This window comes from Rhinoderma darwinii, unplaced genomic scaffold (assembly GCF_050947455.1).
Source record: "Rhinoderma darwinii isolate aRhiDar2 unplaced genomic scaffold, aRhiDar2.hap1 Scaffold_108, whole genome shotgun sequence".
NCBI classification, from domain to species: Eukaryota; Metazoa; Chordata; class Amphibia; order Anura; family Rhinodermatidae; genus Rhinoderma; species Rhinoderma darwinii.
The window spans coordinates 323,091-343,342 of NW_027461950.1; the positions used below are offsets into that span (position 1 = coordinate 323,091).

The 20,252-nt window shown below is 45.5% G+C and overlaps 1 long non-coding RNA gene across 1 annotated transcript; it reads right to left on the minus strand.

Moving 5' to 3' along the window:
* Window positions 1-14,040: 14,040 nt before the first annotated feature.
* Window positions 14,041-19,871, minus strand: LOC142699020 (uncharacterized). The gene is made up of 4 exons (XR_012865921.1): window positions 18,445-19,871; window positions 18,103-18,305; window positions 16,942-17,036; window positions 14,041-14,548 (listed from the first exon to the last, which is right to left on the minus strand). It is a non-coding gene; the product is annotated as an uncharacterized LOC142699020 (long non-coding RNA).
* Between the last annotated feature and the right edge of the window lie 381 nt (window positions 19,872-20,252).

Below are 20,252 nucleotides of genomic sequence, written 5' to 3' on the forward strand. Positions count from 1 at the left end.
GCTTGTCGTCTCTGCAGGTTTAACCTTTTTTTCTCCAGACGGAGGGAGTGCCCCCTTGTTTTTTGAGGGGGTTTTACATGGAACAGGATTTCACCATATTTTTTGCATGTGCCATTAATATATTTATATAAATTAATCATGTCCCCCCTTAGTCGTCTTTTTTCAAGGCTAAATAGGTTTAATTCTTTCAATCTTTCCTCATAACTTAGATTCTCCATGCCCCTAATTAGCTTCGTTGCTCTTCTTTGTATTTTTTCCAACTCCAGGGCATCCTTTCTATGAACTGGAGCCCAGAACTGAACTGCATATTCTAGATGAGGCCTCACTAATGCTTTGTAAAGTGGCAATATTACATCCCTGTCCCGCGAGTCTATGCCTCTTTTAATACATGACAATATCCTGCTGGCCTTTGAAGCAGCTGATTGACACTGCATGCTGTTATTTAGTTTATGATTTACAAGTACACCCAGATCCTTCTCAACAAGTGAATCCGCCAGTGTAGCTCCCCCTAGGACATATGATGCATGCAGGTTGTTGGTACCAGATGCATAACTTTACATTTATGTACATTAAACTTCATCTGCCAACTGGATGCCCAAACACTTAGTTTGTTTAAATCCGCTTGCAATTCACGAACATCTTCCATAGACTGAACTATATTACATAGCTTGGTGTCATCTGCAAAAATAGAAATAGTGCTATTAATCCCATCCTCTATATCATTAATAAATAAGTTGAATAATAGTGGTCCCAGCACTGAACCCTGGGGTACACCACTTATGATCGGGGACCATTCAGAGTAGGAATCATTGACCACAACTCTCTGGATACGGTCCTTGAGCCAATTATCAATCCAATTACAAACTATATTTTCTAAACCTATAGTCCTTAATTTACCCATTAGGCGTCTATGGGGGACAGTGTCAAATGCCTTTGCAAAGTCCAAAAACACTAAATCCACAGCGGCCCCTCTGTCTAGGCTTCTGCTCACCTCATAAAAACAGATTAGGTTAGTTTGACAACTTCTGTCCTTAGTAAAACTGTGCTGGCTGTCACTTATAATACTATTTTTTTCACATAATCCTCTATATAGTCCCTCAATAGCCCCTCAAACATTATCCCCACGATAGATGTTAAGCTTACTGGTCTATAATTACCCAGGGAAGACCTAGAGCCCTTTTTGAAAACAGGCACCACATTTGCCCTGCGCCAGTCCCTTGGCACTATTCCAGTCACTAGAGATTCTCTGAATATTATGAAAAGGGGGACAGAAATAACTGAACTAAGCTCCTTAAGAACTCTAGGGTGTATTTCATCTGGTCCCGGGGCCTTGTGCACATTTATTTTGTTTAATTTAGCTTGGACCATATCTACATTCATCCAATTCAGTATATCAACTGATATATTAACAGCACTGGCACCGGCTACATCAGCTGCTCTTTCTTCTGTTGTATATACAGAGCTAAAGAACCCATTTAGTAACTCTGCCTTCTCTTGATCCCCTGTGACCAACTCCCCATTACCATTATCTAGGGGTCCTACATGTTCAGACCTTGGCTTTTTAGCATTTATATACTTGAAGAATTTTTTACTATGTTTTACTATCCTTGGCCACCTGCCTTTCATTTTGTATTTTTGCTAATTTTATTACATTTTTACAGATTTTATTAAGCTCTTTATATTTTACAAAGGCTGCAGATGTACCCTCAGATTTGTATTTTTTAAATGCCCTTTTTTTGTCATGTATTGCCCCTTACACAGAAGGTGTAAGCCATGTGGGATTTAGTTTTAGTCGTTTATACTTGTTACCTATAGGAATACATTTTGCACTATAATTACCCAAAGTAGATTTGAAAATCTCCCATTTATCATTTGTCCCATTATTTGACATTAGTTCTTCCCAGTCTATATCCTGAATTGCAGCCCTCATCCTGGGGAAATTGGCTTTCTTAAAAGTAAATGTTTTTGCCCTCCCAGCCTGCGTTTGTTTTTTACAGTATAGGTAAAATGTAACTATATTGTGATCACTGTTACCAAGGTTTTCACGAACATTGACATTCCCAACAAGATCTGCATTATTAGAAATGACCAGATCCAACAGAGCTTCACCTCTAGTCGGGTCTTCCACAAACTGGCCCATAAAATTTTCCTGCAACAGGTTGAGGAAATGTCTCCCCTTTGCAGTTGAAGCCGAACCATGACACCAATTAATATCCCGGAAATTAAAATCTCCCATTATCACTACAGTACCCGCCTGTGCAGCCCGCTCCATCTGTTTATATAGTTGACCTTCCATCTCCTCAGTTATATTGGGGGGTCTATAGATTACACCAAAAGTAATTTTTTCAGTGTTTACCTCCCTTTCTAGTTCCACCCACAAGGTTTCAACCTCCTCACAGTATTCACCCACTATTGTCTCTTTCACGCTCGCCTTCATATCACTTCTCACATACAGACATACACCACCGCCTTTCCTATTTATCCTGTCTTTCCGAAAAAGTGTAAAACCCTGTAGATTTACAGCCCACTCATGTGAAGAGTCCAGCCATGTTTCAGCAACACCAACTATATCTATATTTTCTTCCAGTACCAAGGCCTCCAGCTCCCACAGAGAAAAAAAAAAAAATGTCTAACCAACCTGAGTCCATATTTGGACCATCCACTCCAATCAGTTATTTTATTAACCTCTAATATATTAAAGGGGTTGTCCGAGATACCAACATTTTTTCAAAAACTGTGTCATACATTACCCCTTATACAGACAACCTAAATAAAGCATTATTTTTAAAAAAAATTCTACTTCGCACATTTCTGCTTTGAGTTTAGCACGGCTTGTTTACATGCAGTTCAGCTCTGGTTTGTTGATCTTTCCTTGTTATGAAACTTTTTTCCCGTGCACGCTCATTGCAGGCTGCAATGAGCGTGCACGTACCTTCCAAGAGTTCACGTGAGCTGTCCTTGCTCCTCCCGCTGACATCCTTCACTGGACTTGTCTCCTTGCTGACATTCTTGAAGGATGATGAGCAAATGTTCTCCTCCCCCCCCATTATGTTTTTCACATTTATGTTTTCTTTCTCTTTTCAGGTCTATAAACCTCTCCCCTCACCCTCGTCCACCCTCCTCTATCTCATGTCTCTCTCCACTAAGGCCATGTTCACACAGAGTTTCTTTGCAAGAGGAATATCTGCCTCAAAATTCCGTCTTGAAGTTTGCGGCAGATTTACCTCTCCCTGCACGTTGATTTTTGCGTCGTTTTTCCCGGAGTTTTTTGTGCGTGGTTTGCGGCTTTGTTTGCGTATTTGTTTGCCGCTTTGTTCGGGGCGTTTTTCGCTTCGTTTATCTTGGCGTTTTTTGCTTGTTTGTTTGCGTCTTTTTTTGCAATGTTTTTTGCTGTGTTTTCCATTGCGTTTATCGTAGCCTTTTTCACGTCGTTTGTCATTTCTTTTTTTGCGTCGTTGTTTGCGCCTATTTTTGCTGCGTTTTTCGTTGCGTCTTTCGTGGCGTTTTCCCAGTTGATTTTTGCTGCGTTCTTTGCCTCTGTTTGCGGCGTTTCTCGCGTCTTTTTCCGCTATGTTTTTCGCAGCTTTTTTCGTGGCGTTTATCGTAGCCTTTTTTGTGTCGTTTTTCGCGTCTTTTTTTTGCGTTTTTTTTCTGCGTTTTTCATTGCGTCTTTCGTGTAGTTTTCCCTGTCCTTTTTCGTGGCGTTCTTTGCCTCTTTGTTCGCGGCTTTATTTGTGATGTTTTTCGCGGCATTTATCGTAGCCTTTTCGGCGTTTTTTTTTTGCATCTGTTTTTTGCGGCATTGTTTGTGGCTTTTTTTGCTGCATTTTTTGCGTCGTTTTCCGTGGCGTTTTTCGCCCGCGGCAATTGAGCGCCGCAGGCATAAAACAACGCAAAATACGCTTTCTCTGTCTCCCATTGAAGTCAATGGGAGGTCAGAGGCGTAAACGCCCGAAGATGGAGCATGTCGCTTATTTTTCCCGCAAGGCAGTTTTAATGCTCGATTTTAATGCTTGTTACAACAAATTGCAGCATAAATCACGCACCAAACACGCTTGTTTGGTGCATGGTTTTCACGCATGCATCTACTTGAGTGTAGGTGCATGATAACGCGCCAATAGAGGACATGCAGTATGTTTCACGCAGCGGACTCTCGCTGCGTGAAAACGGCCCCATTTAAATAAATGGGTCGCGTGTGCTGTGCGTGGTTTCGACGTGGTGTGAATGGGGCCTTATGCGCGTGTGTCAAGTCTGTGTGCTGTGCTTTGAAAAAACGCACAACACACGCAACCCATTTATTTCAATGGGGCCGTTGACACATGTGTGACTTTTCACGCAGCGAGAGTCCGCTGCGTGAAACATACTGCATGTCCTCTATTGGTGCGTTATCATGCACCTACACTCACATTGAAGTCAATGCATGCGTGAAAACCACGCACCACACACGTGTTTGGTGCGTGATTTACACAGCAATTTCTTGTAAAAAAGAAGAAAAAAATGGGCTGGCTTTGTGAGTGCGTGAATAACACATGACAATCGAAAAGCACACTGATGCATAAGGGCGGATTTACACGAGCGTGTGCGTTTTGCGCACACAAATACGGTGGCGTTTTGCGTGCGCAAAATGCACTTGACCGCTCCGTGTCATGTTCATACGGATGCGCGGCTGTGATTTTCGCGCAGCCGTCATCGTTATGACACTCCGTTTGGATGTTTGTAGCACGTGGTGCTTTTCTGTTTACATTCATTATTTTACTGCTGTTGCGCGAATTACGCGCGTCACACGGAAGTGCTTCCATGGGATGCGCCTGATTTTCACGCACCTATTGACTTCAATGGGTGCGTGATGCTCGAAAAACGCAGAAATATAGAACATGTCGCGAGTTTTACGCAGCGGACTCACGATGCGTAAAATTCACGGACTGTCTGCACTGCCCCATAGACTTGCATAGGTCCGTGCGACCCGCGTGAATACCACGTGGGGTGCACGGACGTATAGCACGTTCGTGTTAATCCGCCCTAACGCAAACACACGGATGGGATTGACGCAAGTTTTTCACGCGCGGAAAATACACACGCTAGTGTGCATGAAGCCTTACTAATGGACGCTGTTAGACAGTGGCCATTAATAATGCACTAGTAATACATTTTTAAATAAATGAGAAGGACATAGAAAAAATATTGTAATAAAATAACACACACAACACAGGTTAACGATTTTATTAAAAATAAAAAAGGTGTCATTGAAGTAGTCCTTGAACTTGATGTAGTACCAAGGACCCAACCTGTAAAAAACACCTAATAACTAAGAAAAAAAAAAAGAAGAGGGATGCTTAGATACACTGCTCATGTGTGATACTGTTAGACCATGTATCTAAGCCTACCACAAGGTAGCCTTAGTAACATTACCCAAGCAGACAGTGTCACACATGGGCCATGTATCTAAGAATACCACATGTTAGGCTTAGATACAGGACCCCAAAACACTAATCTTAGGGTATGTTCACACGGCAGCGTCCGTAACGGCCGAAATTACGGGGCTGTTTTCAGGAGAAAACAGCCCTGTCGTTTCAGCCGTAACGGCATGTGCAGGCGCTTGAACGCCGCGTCCATTATGGACGTAACTGTAGCTGGTTTTCCATGTAGTCCATGGAAAACGGCTCCATTTACGTCTGAAGAAGTGACATGACACTTCTTTGGCGCGGGCGTCTATTTACGCGCCGTCTTTTGACAGCGACGCGTAAATATACGCCTCGTGTGAACAGACAAACGTCTGCCCATTGCTTTCAATGGGCAGATGTTTGCCAACGATTTCAAGCCGTAATTTCGGACGTAATTCGGGGGTTAATACGCCCGAATTACATCCGTAAATAGGCCGTGTGAACATACCCTTATACAGGAATAAAAAGAATGTCATCTGGGGTCCTGTATCTAAGTCTACATTGTGTTAGGCTTAGATACAAGCTCCATGTGTGACACTGTTTGTTAGACCCTGTATCTAAGCCTAACAATATAGGCTTAGATACAGGACCCCAGAAGATCTTATCTAGTTCAGGACGGGGCACCGTTTAGCCATTTTTAGCACGTTAGTTAAATGGCTATAACTTTTTTATTTGTTGGGCTAACGACGTTATTTTTGCGACGTTTTTTCCGTAGACAATGGAGGTTTATTTTTTTATCGTTTTTATACACACCTTTTTTGCCATTTTAGAATTTTCATTCATAAAGTTTGAAAATAGTAAAAAAATAAGCTTTTTTACGTTTCAGCTATTTTTTTTGGTAATAACATAGTTTTACCCTAAAATAGACCTTTTATTTGTGATCGTCATTGTCTACCGTAAATTTCTATATATTACATGTCTATATTAGGGTAATTGGGTCAGCGCTAGCGTTACAACAATGATTGACAGGGGGAACGGTATTTTTTGGGGTGGGTATTTTATGTGTATTTATTATTTCATTTTTTTTTGTACTTTACTATTTTTTTATTATTATTGTCTGTCCCTCAAAGGTCAAAAAAGACCTTTGGGGAACATTATATTTTCTTTTACACCATCTTTTCCACTGTAATTGGAGCTGCACAGCAGCCCCAGTTACAGGGGAAATCAGCCCTCTCATAGTGACGATTGTCACTAATAGGGCTGTGCTGGGTCTGATTAGACCCAGCAGCAGTCTGCCACTAACGGTACCCGGTGATCATGTGACCAGTCACATGATCACCGGGAGGAATAGAGACAGCGCCGCTGCTGCTGCTGTCTCTATTCCTATACACAGCGTTCATTGAACGCTGTGTAAGAAGACATCGTAGAAGACAGAAGCAGCGAAAGCTGCTTCTATCTTCTCCTCCGGGTCCCCGGCAGTCACTGACAGCCGGAGACCCGACATTCCCGCAGGTGCCGTCCCTCTTCACTTTTTTCACTGTGAACACGCATAGGCGCGCTCACAGTGAAAAAAAGCTGCAAAGGCTGGGCGGGCACACGCAGAAACGACACGTCTCCAGTGACGTGTCGTGTCCCATCCGAGGTCTCGCTGGGGCGAGACCATGTAATTGGGACACGACACGACAGTGGAGGAGGAAGAAAACGTGACGTCAGAAGACAGGTGATCGGAAGAAAAGAGCTGCCAGAACGGAGAACAGAAGCAAGATTGCACAGGTAAGTATATTAGGGAATATTTAATGTGTGTATTGTGTGTTTAACTTTTAAATAAAAATTTATCTCGGACAACCCCTTTAAACTTGCCAATTAATGTTGTGAAACTCAATGCTCCAATTAAATAAAAAAAAAATCTTAATTTAACCCCAATTTCATGCATCATATATATTGTTGGATACTCCTTACAATTTCTCAATTGCCCGGACTCCATTACCTGAAGTATATTCTGAAGATGGCCCCTACTAGACTTACTAATATTTTGTATAAACGGAGATTGTTTCCCACTCAAAATATTTCTCCACTGTCCTGACAAAAAATATATTCTCAAGTCAGGTACTGCCAGTCCACCCTCTTCTCCTCTATCCATCAAGTATTTTAACTTTACCCTGGGTTCCCTTCCTCTCCAAATTAGCTCCTTCATTAAACTTTTTATGTCTTTTCTCCTATCCATATGGGACTGTTAATCAGTGGATACAACAACTGGGGTAATACTATCATTTTAATTACGGCTATTCGATCTGCCATAGAAGGGGGTAACCTATTCCATATCTTACTTTTTGGGTGAGAATTTTGTAGCGGGTGTCGATCCACGTAGGGTAGTCTCTTCAATCAACCCATCGGGTTGACCATCAGATCATGGGCGCAGGGGATTTAACAGGAGAGTAATGGCTGTTTTTTCATTTCAAAACATTCCATGCAACTAGTTTAATTTCTCGGACAATCCTTTTAAGGAAATATTTATCGGGGCACAATGCACCATTTCTGGGCGCTGTATCCAATGTTTATCTGGACTTCGCTCTGGAAATATAGGACAGTCCACGAGGCAGCACATCATGTCTGGTCAATTCCCCTACTACTCTGTACACTAACATCTTCAAAAGAGAAGAGGAAGGTGCAGATGTGATGTTCAGGTTAGGTATTTGCCGCATTGAAGTTGTATTGTGCTACCCTGTGCAAAGGCAAAACTCCTTTATTGGCATGATGTGTAGATGGTTGGTACTCTATTTGGGTGCGCAGGCTTACTTTGTTGTGTGCTCACTTGGCAAGGTCGGCATTAATGAGTGAAATGTATACAGTACCTTAGGAAAATACAGTGTGAGAAAAAGATGTTAACAGGAGCGCTCCCTAGGGTAATACCTTGAAAAAAAATGTAAACTAGTCTTCTCACCTTGTGAACCTCTTGGTTGATAAGAACATCGACTGGATGCAGTTGTCTCTCTTTTTGTAGATTCTTGTTCTTCTGACACGAAGTACAGTATGTCTCAGGCTGGGGGATTTCTTTGCTGGACTTTGTTGTATGGTGGTGTACGTTCGTCCTGATTATGACCTGTTTTTGTAGCAGGAAGATGTCTTTCTTGTTTGGATGTGACTCCACGGGTTACCCAGCCTACTCATTCTTCAATGAATCTGTAAAGGATCTGCCAGGCACTACGTCTGTGGAGACTCCCAGGGTTAATCAGTCGACACCTGAGGCCAGACCTCTTAGACTGACACCGGCTCCCACCAATCAGGGTGGCAGGCTCAGGAGTGGGAGAGCCTATCGCGGCCTGGTCAGTCAGAGTTAGCTCCGCCCCCTGTCCATTTATACCTGCAGTTTTCTCTTCCTCATTGCTTGTTATTCTTTTGGATTCCTGGCCCCACTGCTGCTGGCTCCAGCCTGCTTCTGCCGTGCTTCTGCCTTGCTGCAGTTCTCCTTGACTTGACTTGCTTTGCTTTGCCCCTGGCTTGCTTCTGTCTCCGTGCCCGCTCGGGTTACTCACTTCGTCCTGGTCCTGACTGTTCGTTCGCCGCTCCGTTTCCTCGTGGCGTTCCGTGGCTACTGCCCCTTCCCTTGCGTGTTCCCTGTTTGTTTTCCTGTGCACTTAGACAGCGTAGGGACCGCCGCCCAGTTGTACCTCGTCGCCTAGGGCGGGTCGTTGCAAGTAGGCAGGGACAGGGCGGTGGGTAGATTAGGGCTCACTTTCCCTTCACCTCCTTCCTGCCATCACAGAATAACAAGCCCTTACCTAGTCTACCATTTCTCCTACGCTGTCGCTATCATGGACCCCCTTGAGACCCTGACCCAGCAGATGCAGGGCCTCTCCCTACAGGTCCAGGCCCTGGCCCAAAGGGTTGGGCGCACCACCTCACCTCTAGAACCCGACCTCAAGTTACCTGACCGGTTTTCAGGGGACCGTAAGACGTTTCTCTCCTTCCGGGAGAGTTGCAGACTATATTTCCGCCTTAAGCCCCACTCCTCAGGTTCCGAGAACCAGCGGGTGGGTATCATCATATCCCGACTCCAGGAAGGGCCCCAAGAGTGGGCCTTCTCCTTGGCTCCTGACGCCCCTGAACTTTCCTCTGTTGATCGTTTTTTCTCTGCCCTCGGACTCATTTACGACGAGACTGACAGGACTGCTTTAGCCGAGAGTCAGTTGGTGACCTTACGTCAGGGTAGGAGACCGGTTGAGGAATACTGTTCTGATTTTAGGAAGTGGTGCGTAGCTTCTCAGTGGAACGATCCGGCCCTAAGGTGCCAGTTTAGGTTAGGATTATCTGACGCCCTGAAGGATCTGCTGGTTAGCTACCCCTCGTCTGACTCCCTTGACCAGGTTATGGCCCTAGCAGTACGACTTGACCGACGTCTCAGGGAACGTCAGCTAGAACGCTTCAGTGTGCTCCCCTCTGACTTTTCTGCGATCCCCCCCGAGGTCCCGCCTCCTCGCCCCTCCACGGAGGACTCGGAGGTACCTATGCAACTCGGGGCCTCCATGTCCCCTCGACAACGTAGGGAGTTTCGCAGAATGAACGGTCTCTGCTTCTACTGTGGGGACGACAAGCATCTACTGAACACCTGTCCCAGGCGCAAGAATAAGAAGCCGGAAAACTTCCGCGCCTAAGTGATCATCGGGGAGGTCACTTGGGCGCACAGGTATTTCCCGTTAATGTGAAACGCAATAAAATTTTGCTTCCCTTTCAGGTCTCGTTTGCTGGCCGGTCTGCCACGGGCAGTGCTTTCGTGGATTCTGGCTCATCTGCTAATATCATGTCTGTGGAATTTGCTATGTCTCTAAAGATGCCTTGTATTGATTTACCTTATCCTATCCCTGTAGTAGGAATCGACTCCACTCCTCTTGCTAATGGTTATTTTACTCAGCATACTCCTGTTTTTGAACTCCTGGTTGGCTCCATGCATTTGGAGCAGTGCTCTGTACTGGTGATGCAGGGATTATCGTCTGATCTGGTTTTAGGCCTTCCCTGGTTGCAGTTGCATAATCCCACGTTTGATTGGAATACTGGGGATCTCACCAAATGGGGTAATGAATGTCTTATGTCATGTCTTTCTGTTAACTCTATTTCTCCCCGGGAGGAGGTAAACACGCTTCCTGAGTTCGTTCAGGACTTCGCCGATGTGTTTTCTAAGGAGGCCTCCGAGGTGTTGCCCCCCCATAGAGATTACGATTGCGCTATCGATTTGGTGCCTGGTGCCAAGCTTCCTAAAGGTAGGATATTTAATCTTTCATGTCCTGAACGTGAAGCTATGAGGGTGTATATCCAGGAATGCCTGGCCAAGGGTTTCATTCGCCCCTCGACTTCTCCTGTAGGTGCTGGCTTCTTCTTCGTGGGGAAGAAGGATGGTGGTCTTAGGCCGTGCATTGATTATCGTAACCTGAATAAGGTCACTGTAAGGAACCAGTACCCACTTCCTTTGATTCCGGATCTTTTTAATCAGGTTCAGGGAGCCCAATGGTTTTCTAAGTTCGATCTACGGGGGGCATATAACCTTATCCGCATCAAAGAGGGGGATGAGTGGAAAACTGCGTTCAACACACCCGAGGGTCATTTCGAATACCTGGTCATGCCCTTTGGGTTGTGTAACGCCCCTGCTGTCTTCCAGAATTTTATTAATGAAATCCTGAGAGAGTACCTGGGTAATTTTCTTGTTGTGTACCTTGATGACATACTGGTGTTTTCCAAGGACTGGTCTTCTCACGTGGAGCATGTCAGGAAGGTGCTCCAGGTCCTTCGGGAGAATAATCTGTTTGCTAAGACTGAAAAATGTGTCTTTGGGGTACAGGAGATACCATTTTTAGGGCAAATCCTCACTCCTCATGAATTCCGCATGGACCCTGCCAAGGTTCAAGCTGTGGCGGAATGGGTCCAACCTGCCTCCCTTAAGGCGTTACAGTGTTTTTTAGGGTTCGCCAACTATTACAGGAGATTTATTGCCAACTTCTCGGTCGTCGCTAAGCCTCTTACGGACCTTACCCGCAAGGGTGCTGATGTCCTCCATTGGCCCCCTGAGGCCGTCCAGGCCTTTGAGACTCTCAAGAAGTGCTTTATCTCGGCCCCCGTGCTGATTCAGCCCAACCAAGAGGAGCCATTTATTGTGGAGGTTGACGCTTCCGAGGTGGGAGTGGGGGCCGTCTTGTCCCAGGGTACCAGCTCCCTCACCCATCTCCGCCCCTGTGCTTACTTCTCTAGGAAGTTTTCGCCCACGGAGAGTAACTATGATATTGGCAACCGCGAACTTCTAGCCATTAAATGGGCTTTTGAGGAGTGGCGGCACTTCCTGGAGGGGGCCAGACACCAGGTAACGGTCCTTACGGATCACAAGAATCTGGTTTTCCTAGAATCGGCCCGGAGGCTTAATCCTAGACAAGCTCGGTGGGCACTATTCTTTACCAGATTTAATTTCTTGGTTACCTATAGGGCTGGGTCCAAGAATATTAAGGCTGATGCTCTGTCACGTAGTTTCATGGCCAATCCTCCTTCCGAGAAGGATCCCGCTTGTATTTTACCCCCTGGTATAATCGTCTCTGCCACGGATTCTGATTTAGCTTCTGATATCGCGGCTGATCAGGGTGCAGCTCCCGGGAACGTCCCTGGGGACAAACTGTTTGTTCCCCTGCAATACCGGCTGAGGGTACTCAGGGAAAACCATGACTCCGCTCTATCTGGTCATCCTGGCATCTTGGGCACCAAACACCTCATTACCAGAAACTATTGGTGGCCTGGGTTGCCTAAAGATGTTAGGGCTTACGTCGCCGCTTGTGAGGTTTGCGCTAGGTCCAAAACCCCTAGGTCCCGACCTGCGGGCCTACTACGTCCCTTGCCCATTCCCCAGAGACCTTGGACCCATATCTCCATGGATTTTATCACCGATTTGCCTCCATCTCAGGGCAAGTCGGTGGTGTGGGTGGTAGTCGACCGCTTCAGCAAGATGTGCCACTTTGTGCCCCTTAAGAAGCTACCTAACGCCAAGACGTTAGCTTCTTTGTTTGTGAAACACATCCTGCGTCTCCATGGGGCCCCAGTCAATATAGTTTCGGACAGAGGGGTACAATTTGTTTCCTTATTTTGGAGAGCCTTTTGTAAAAAGTTGGAGATTGATCTGTCCTTCTCCTCCGCCTTCCATCCCGAAACTAACGGCCAAACGGAAAGGACCAACCAATCCCTGGAACAATATTTAAGGTGTTTCATCTCTGACTGTCAATTCGATTGGGTCTCATTCCTTCCCCTTGCTGAATTTTCCCTGAATAACCGGGTCAGTAACTCGTCAGGGGTCTCCCCGTTTTTCTGTAATTTCGGGTTTAACCCAAGGTTCTCCTCCGTCTCCCCTGGTTGTTCCAATAATCCTGAGGTAGAGGATGTTCATCGGGAACTGTGCACTGTCTGGGCCCAGGTTCAGAAGAACCTAGAGGCGTCCCAGAGCGCACAAAAGATTCAGGCGGATAGTAGACGTTCTGCTAACCCCCGGTTTGTCGTCGGGGATTTGGTCTGGTTGTCGTCCAGGAACTTGCGCCTTAAGGTCCCGTCCAGGAAGTTTGCTCCCCGATTTATTGGGCCTTATAAGGTCATTGAAGTCCTCAACCCTGTATCCTTCCGTCTGGAGCTGCCCCCATCCTTCCGCATACACGACGTCTTTCATGCTTCCCTCCTTAAACGCTGCTCCCCGTCCTGGTCCCCCTCTAGGAAACCTCCTGTTCCCGTTCTCACCCCTGAGGGGGTGGAATTCGAGGTGGCCAAGATTGTGGACAGTAGGATGATCCAGGGCTCCCTCCAGTACCTGGTCCATTGGAGAGGATACGGGCCGGAGGAGAGGACTTGGGTACCTGCTCGAGATGTTCACGCTGGGGTATTGGTCAGGAGGTTCCACCTTCTCTTCCCCACTAAACCGGGTCCTCTTAGTAAGGGTCCGGTGGCCCCTCATAAAAGGGGGAGTACTGTAAAGGATCTGCCAGGCACTACGTCTGTGGAGACTCCCAGGGTTAATCAGTCGACACCTGAGGCCAGACCTCTTAGACTGACACCGGCTCCCACCAATCAGGGTGGCAGGCTCAGGAGTGGGAGAGCCTATCGCGGCCTGGTCAGTCAGAGTTAGCTCCGCCCCCTGTCCATTTATACCTGCAGTTTTCTCTTCCTCATTGCTTGTTATTCTTTTGGATTCCTGGCCCCACTGCTGCTGGCTCCAGCCTGCTTCTGCCGTGCTTCTGCCTTGCTGCAGTTCTCCTTGACTTGACTTGCTTTGCTTTGCCCCTGGCTTGCTTCTGTCTCCGTGCCCGCTCGGGTTACTCACTTCGTCCTGGTCCTGACTGTTCGTTCGCCGCTCCGTTTCCTCGTGGCGTTCCGTGGCTACTGCCCCTTCCCTTGCGTGTTCCCTGTTTGTTTTCCTGTGCACTTAGACAGCGTAGGGACCGCCGCCCAGTTGTACCTCGTCGCCTAGGGCGGGTCGTTGCAAGTAGGCAGGGACAGGGCGGTGGGTAGATTAGGGCTCACTTTCCCTTCACCTCCTTCCTGCCATCACAGAATCAGTGACCATGTCCACAATTGATTACACAGGTATAATATAGATTTCATGATAGTTCTTTGGAATTAAAACAAGTTCTTTTTATGTATTTGTCTATCCATTTTTATTAGAAATACAATAAATACATTGAGGTATGTTTTTATTGACATGTGTTGCTATCAGCCACACAGGAAAAAAAATATAAAAGGCCTTGGGAATCTGTAGAGGCAGCTGTTCTACAGGAAAGGGAGTGCAGAGACCCTACCAAACAGGACGAGGGGAGGAAGTCCATTGCCGGGCATCTGAAGAGACTTGCCATTAAACACCCAAAACCATTGTACTTCACCGCAGCCCTGCGAATCATGGACAAGGCTTCATTTTCAAAGACTTCTGGACAGTTGTCTTTTAATTGGATGGATCTTAAAAACCCCTTCTGGACAGTGGGGGATGGGAAGGAGGAGGTGTGGACGGATGACGTTACGGCATTCTTAGATGGACATTAGTGGTTCATATCTGCTGCCTCTTTAGCTTTCAGGCCTTGATCTGGCACATCCCTTTCCATGGCTGACGTTCTCGACACCAGGGCTTCCTCCTGCTGATGTTGTACGGTACATTCCCTTCAGTTCTGAAACAAGAATAAATAAAATGTCCTAGTGAAGAGTTGATCTCTTGAAGATATTCCCCGTGACCCACACCAAGACCCTTTGTCTGCCAGGTAGGTAGATAGTGCGTTCTATGTTCAACTAAGATACAAAATTCACAAGTAAATCTGCTCAACTTTAAGATGCGGTTAACAGAAATGTTTAAAAACGGGGACAAATAGGGCGCCAAGCGATGGTAGAATTTTATTTAAATACACGTTTCTGGCACGACTGGTCCTTTTATCTGGTGTTAAACTGACGAAGGGATCAGTCAAGTTTAGTCCTGGACCAGTCCAGTCCAGAAATACAGTCAAAATAAAATGGGCTTTACTTTACTGTCCCCGTGTGAAGTATTTGTGTTACCTTACGCTTACCTATTTTTGAAGGGGAACTCCAAGAAAAATGTGTCATGCAATCAAAGGCGCAGTGCCCACCCAAACTACATCGCAAGATTTAATTAAAAAAATTAGCTTTTATCTATTGGATTACTCCAATATGTAAAGGCCAATATCACTAACAGCTCCTGGCTCAGCCAGCAGAGGTGGGGTCCGGAGCCGAATGGGACCCAGAGCTGCTGAAGGAGGGGGAAGTACATAAAGGGGATTTGTCCGAGGTCTGAATACATTTTAGGGTTTGGTATTAAAGGGGTTTTCCAGGCATTATAAAAATTGTAATTCAAACTGAAAATTGCACCATTTAGCAAATACCCACCTTCTAATTCTCTGCGGCTCCAGTGCCGGCGGTTCACAATCCCCTGCCGGCCTGTTTACATAGGCTGGACCAGTGATGTCCCGTATCGGCACATGATCGCACTAGTCAATCACTGGCCACAGTGGTCATGTGCCATACTTACTTAGATCACTTCTGCAGGCGATACCCTCCCTCTATACTGTCCTTACTGCAAGGTTTTTATAGTGAGGACAGAATACAGGGAATATCTGGTACACAAAGCGTATTCTCACTAACCCTGCCCCATGACAAGCCATGCCCAATGAACCACGTTCTGTCAAAGGTACGCCCTGTCAAGTCCTGTCTCAATCCATCTGAAACCGAAGTGTCCCTAGAAAGAAATTCCAAATATTGTCAACTATGCTCTATTAGGGTATAGTATGAAGAATCAGTGCAGTAGGGTCTATATACTACTATATACACAAAGCTGCCATGTGCCGAACATTGCAAAACACCCTTTTCATAAAAGAGCGTTAATTCCAGTCCTGCAGTCACCCTGATGACCTTATACTGTGCCAGTACTTGAGGTAGGTGTGCCCCTTTATATATTACTTGCAGCCAGAATTGGCACCGGGATTATCAGCTCATTGACAAATTCTTGAGGTCACATTTGTGTCTTGGTGTCACTAGTCTGAACCAATCCTACGCCACTTGATCTTTATAGAATTTTCAGAAAAAAAAATACCCCTAGCAATAAATACTGCATGTAAATAATATTCTCATTACAGTACAACAACAAATAAATGGAAAAAGAGCCATATCCCTATTAGGTCCCGCGGACATCATAGAGGTGGTCCTTGACTTCCAGTCCTGCAGTCACCATGAAGACTTTGTGCTGTCAGTGCAGGCAGAATAAAGCTGACATGGTGACCATGTAATGTTTTATATGTACTACTACTCCCTGTACTGACTGATAGTAGAGAGAATGGACTAAGCTGAAGGATTCCCGACTCTTATCAATTCTTTAAATAGGGAATATGCCCTGAATACTAACCCCAAATTTATATTACATTTATAGTAGGGCAGATTTACTATTCAAATTGAGCCAGAATTATGGCGTACATGTTGTGGGCCATATTTATTAATTGTTTTAGACACATTTTGCGGCGTGCTTGACAAGGGGCGTGGCCTAGAATAAAGGGGCGTGTCTTAAACTAAGCCAACCAAGAGGTGGTATAAGGAAGAGAAAAGTGTCTAACATGTCTAGCAAAATCTATCATACATCGTGCACCACTGTGATAAATTTGGCGCAATTTCTGACTTCCTTCTATCAGTATACACTGTGTAAAACTCAGATAGTTTTAGGCCCCATGCACACTAACTTATTTTTGCGGCCGCAATTCACCCGCAAATCTGCAGGTGAATTGCGGCCCCATTCATTTCAATGGGCCCATGCACACGACCTTGGTTTCCACGGTCCGTGCATTGCCCAGGAACCTGGACCGCAAAAACAACGGACATGACTTATTACGGTCGTGTTTTGCGGTACAGGCTCATAGAAAATAATGCACACGGTCATATGCACGGCCCGCGATTTGAGGGCGGCCGCGGGTGACACTCCGCGGACGTACGAGCCGTAAGTCACGGTCAATGCACCTCACTATGGTCGTGTGCATGAGGCCTTAGTAAATCTGCCCCATGGTAATACCAGTGACAGCCCGCTCTTTCCCGGTGGGGTACAGTCCTCCGCACATCTTCATCCACGTCTCATCTTGTCTGTGCCGGATACTTTTCTCCTTATACCTGAGAAGTAACAAAAATAACATCAGAAACTAAAAAAACACAATTCCAAGTATTTCTCCCCATTTCTAAAAATAACATTTCCTGCAGGTGAATAATGAAAAATATAAAGATATAAATATATTCAGGCCTATGTGTCTGTCCAGGGGGTCAGTGAGGGTCCTGCCTGCTATATGTGGGGAGGTCTTGCTGCACAATAACGGAGGGGAAAATGTCTGTACATCAATATATATTTGTCTCTAGGAGCCCCTACAAAGTCTCAGTGAGGGCCCTGTCTGTTATACGTGGGGAGCTTGTATACAGCGTTAGTAACAGGCATGTCACTCCAGTATAGATATTTTGGGTGCCGGTTCTTCGACCTCACTGTCCATAGTTTAATTAAACACCTTAAGAAAATGGATCATCACCAAGAAGTTTTATTTAAAGGGGTACTCCCATCTTACAATTTATCTGGGACTCACACCTATGTGGAAAACGGAGGTCTCTCCCTGACCCTGTCCTGCTTTGTTCCCAGATCCCTGTCCCGTCTAATGGCTGCTGATTCCAGGTGGAGAATGACTTGGGAAAGGCCTCGCACGTCCCTCTCTCTATTCTGTTCTATGGAAGTTTCGGAAACAGCTGAGCGCTGTTGAACTATTTGTGTAACTCCCATAGTACAGAACGGAGAGATCTGCGTGCATGCGCATAGGTGGATATCACATAAACGTCTGAGATGGAGAAAACCCTCTAAAGAGATTATTTCATTAAAGGGGTTGTACATAATTAGAAAAATAGAGCTGACGTCTTCCAAAAACAGTGCCACACCTGTCCACAGGTGATGTGCGATGTGTGGACAGCTTAGCCCTATACATTTCAATACAGAAAAGCTGCAATACCACACACAGCCTCTGAACAGAGGTGGCGCAGAGCTTCCATTTGGGTCATAGAGAGGGTCTCCAGCGTGATACCCCCCTCTATGATATCTAAATATCCTTATAGGGCATTTCAGGTGTAACCAGAAATTAAGGTGATACAAAAAAATATTCCATACATGAGATTTCCTTAATGGAGATATTGTAACAATAATTACTGAAAATATGTAATTGACTTTTTCCTCCATTGCAGGAATAGAACCCGAGAAGTGACGTTTTGGACTACGGAACAGTCGATCCTCCGGATGAAATGCTGTGTGGTTGGAGCGCAGTCCCAGGAGCGCTGGTGTTGTTGTGCTGATCCATGTTCTTCTTATCTGGAGCTTGTATACAGAACACGCGATCCTTCTGGTCCGGCCTACTAACATATATAAGCACAGCCTAAACACACACGTAATGATATATAATAACATAACATTAACATAACATTACTATGTATCAGCCCTGATACGTCAGTCTCATCATATTTCTGGGGTCCCCGCACACAGGATATACGTTACCTCCTGTGATGATGTCACTTCCCTGTATTTCCTGTATGACATGGCTGCTCTTCCTCTTCCCGTTTCCCTTTCTGATGTATTTCCTCTTCCTGTGTGATAAGACGTGTGCTGTTGCCTCCTGCTGTGTATAACACGAGATGCAACATGTCTTATAAAACATGTAAATAATAATCGCAGAAAGCGAAAAACATTTTGTTCATTTCCATTCACATCAATGGTTATTTGTTTGCAGCCGTTTTTCTGAGCCGTACTTGTCTGTTTTTAGAATCAACTACAGGGAGATTTGAGATGTGGTTTGAGAATTTCTTTCCTATGTAAACCCCACCGATAAGGACAGCTAAGAAGCCTCAGTTATCAGCGAGCGACCCCATCATTAGACTAAGCAGAGTGCCCCCATACAGTGCCAGCAGAGTATTGTCCCTTACACAGTGCCAGTATACTGCCCCCTCATAAACAACACTACCAGCAGAGACCCCTCAATAAACCATATTGCCAGCAAAGTGCCTCCAATAATTAGTGCCAGCAGACTGCCCCCAATAACCACTACAAGCAGAGTTCCCCCTCACAAATAGTCCCAGCAGAGTGCCTTCCTTTATGCAGCTACATCATGTAAGATCTTCCCTAGTTTGGAAGTCTCCAGGACAATCTGGGAGAGAAGACAAGTGTGATGTAACCTGGTTGCAGTGTGTAAATGTAGCCTGAAACATCACGTGTAGCCCCTAAGTCTATGTTCACATGTTACATATTTATTGCAGATTTCCATGGTCAAATTGACACATAAAGTATGAATGTGAATAGGGTTCTAGAAAACGGCATAAACTTGCAGCAGTAACAATCTGCAGTAGATTGTAATGCAAAGGATGCACAGCCAAATATGCTGCAAAAGCCACATGTAATATATGGAGAAATATTAGGCCTAGTTCACACAGAGTTTTTTTGGAGCGTTTTTTTAAGTGGAAAACGCATCGAAAACCGCACCAAAAAACGTCCGAAAACTAATCTTATTGATTTCAATGGGATGCAGAGGCGTTTTTCCCACGAGAAAAAAACACTCACAGGAAAAAGCAGCGTCAAGCCCTTTCTTCAAGCGTTTCCGTCTCTGACCTCCCATTGCCATCAATGGGAGGCAAAGAAAATGGTTTTCGCAGCATTTTTGCCTGCGGTGCTCAATGGCCGTGGTCGAAAAATGCGTAAAAAAAGCGGCAGAAGGAATTTTGAGGCAGATTTTTCCACCTGCAAAAAACTTGGTGTGTAAACAGGGACTTCGTGTCCACATGTGACCTACTCTATCCAATCACAGCTGTAATTCCAGCCAAGGCTGTCTAAGATTATGTTCACACCCCCCACTTCTCCTGCGGTCTGGCCGCTGCAGCCCGATGAGGAGGGATTATAACTAGAAATTGTGGATATAAAGAACATGCAGAGGTTTCTGTGTGACAGTCTAAGGGCATGACCAGACGTGGCGGAAAGACCTTTTTGGAACTTTTAATATTTTTTTTCTTTCTTTTACACCATGTTTTTCCCTGTAACTGGAGCTGCACAGCAGCCCCAGTTACAGGGGAAATCAGCCCTCTCACAGTGACGATTGTCACTAATAGGATTGTGCTAGGTCTAGTAAGACCCAGCAGCAGTCTGTCACTAACGGCACCCGGCGATCATGTGACCAGTCACATGATCACCGGGAGGAATAGAGACAGCACCGCTGCTGTCTCTATTTCTATACACAGCGTTTATTGAGCGTTGTGTAAAAAGACATCGTAGAAGACAGAAGCAGTGAAAGCTGCTTCTATCCTCTCCTCAGGGTCCCC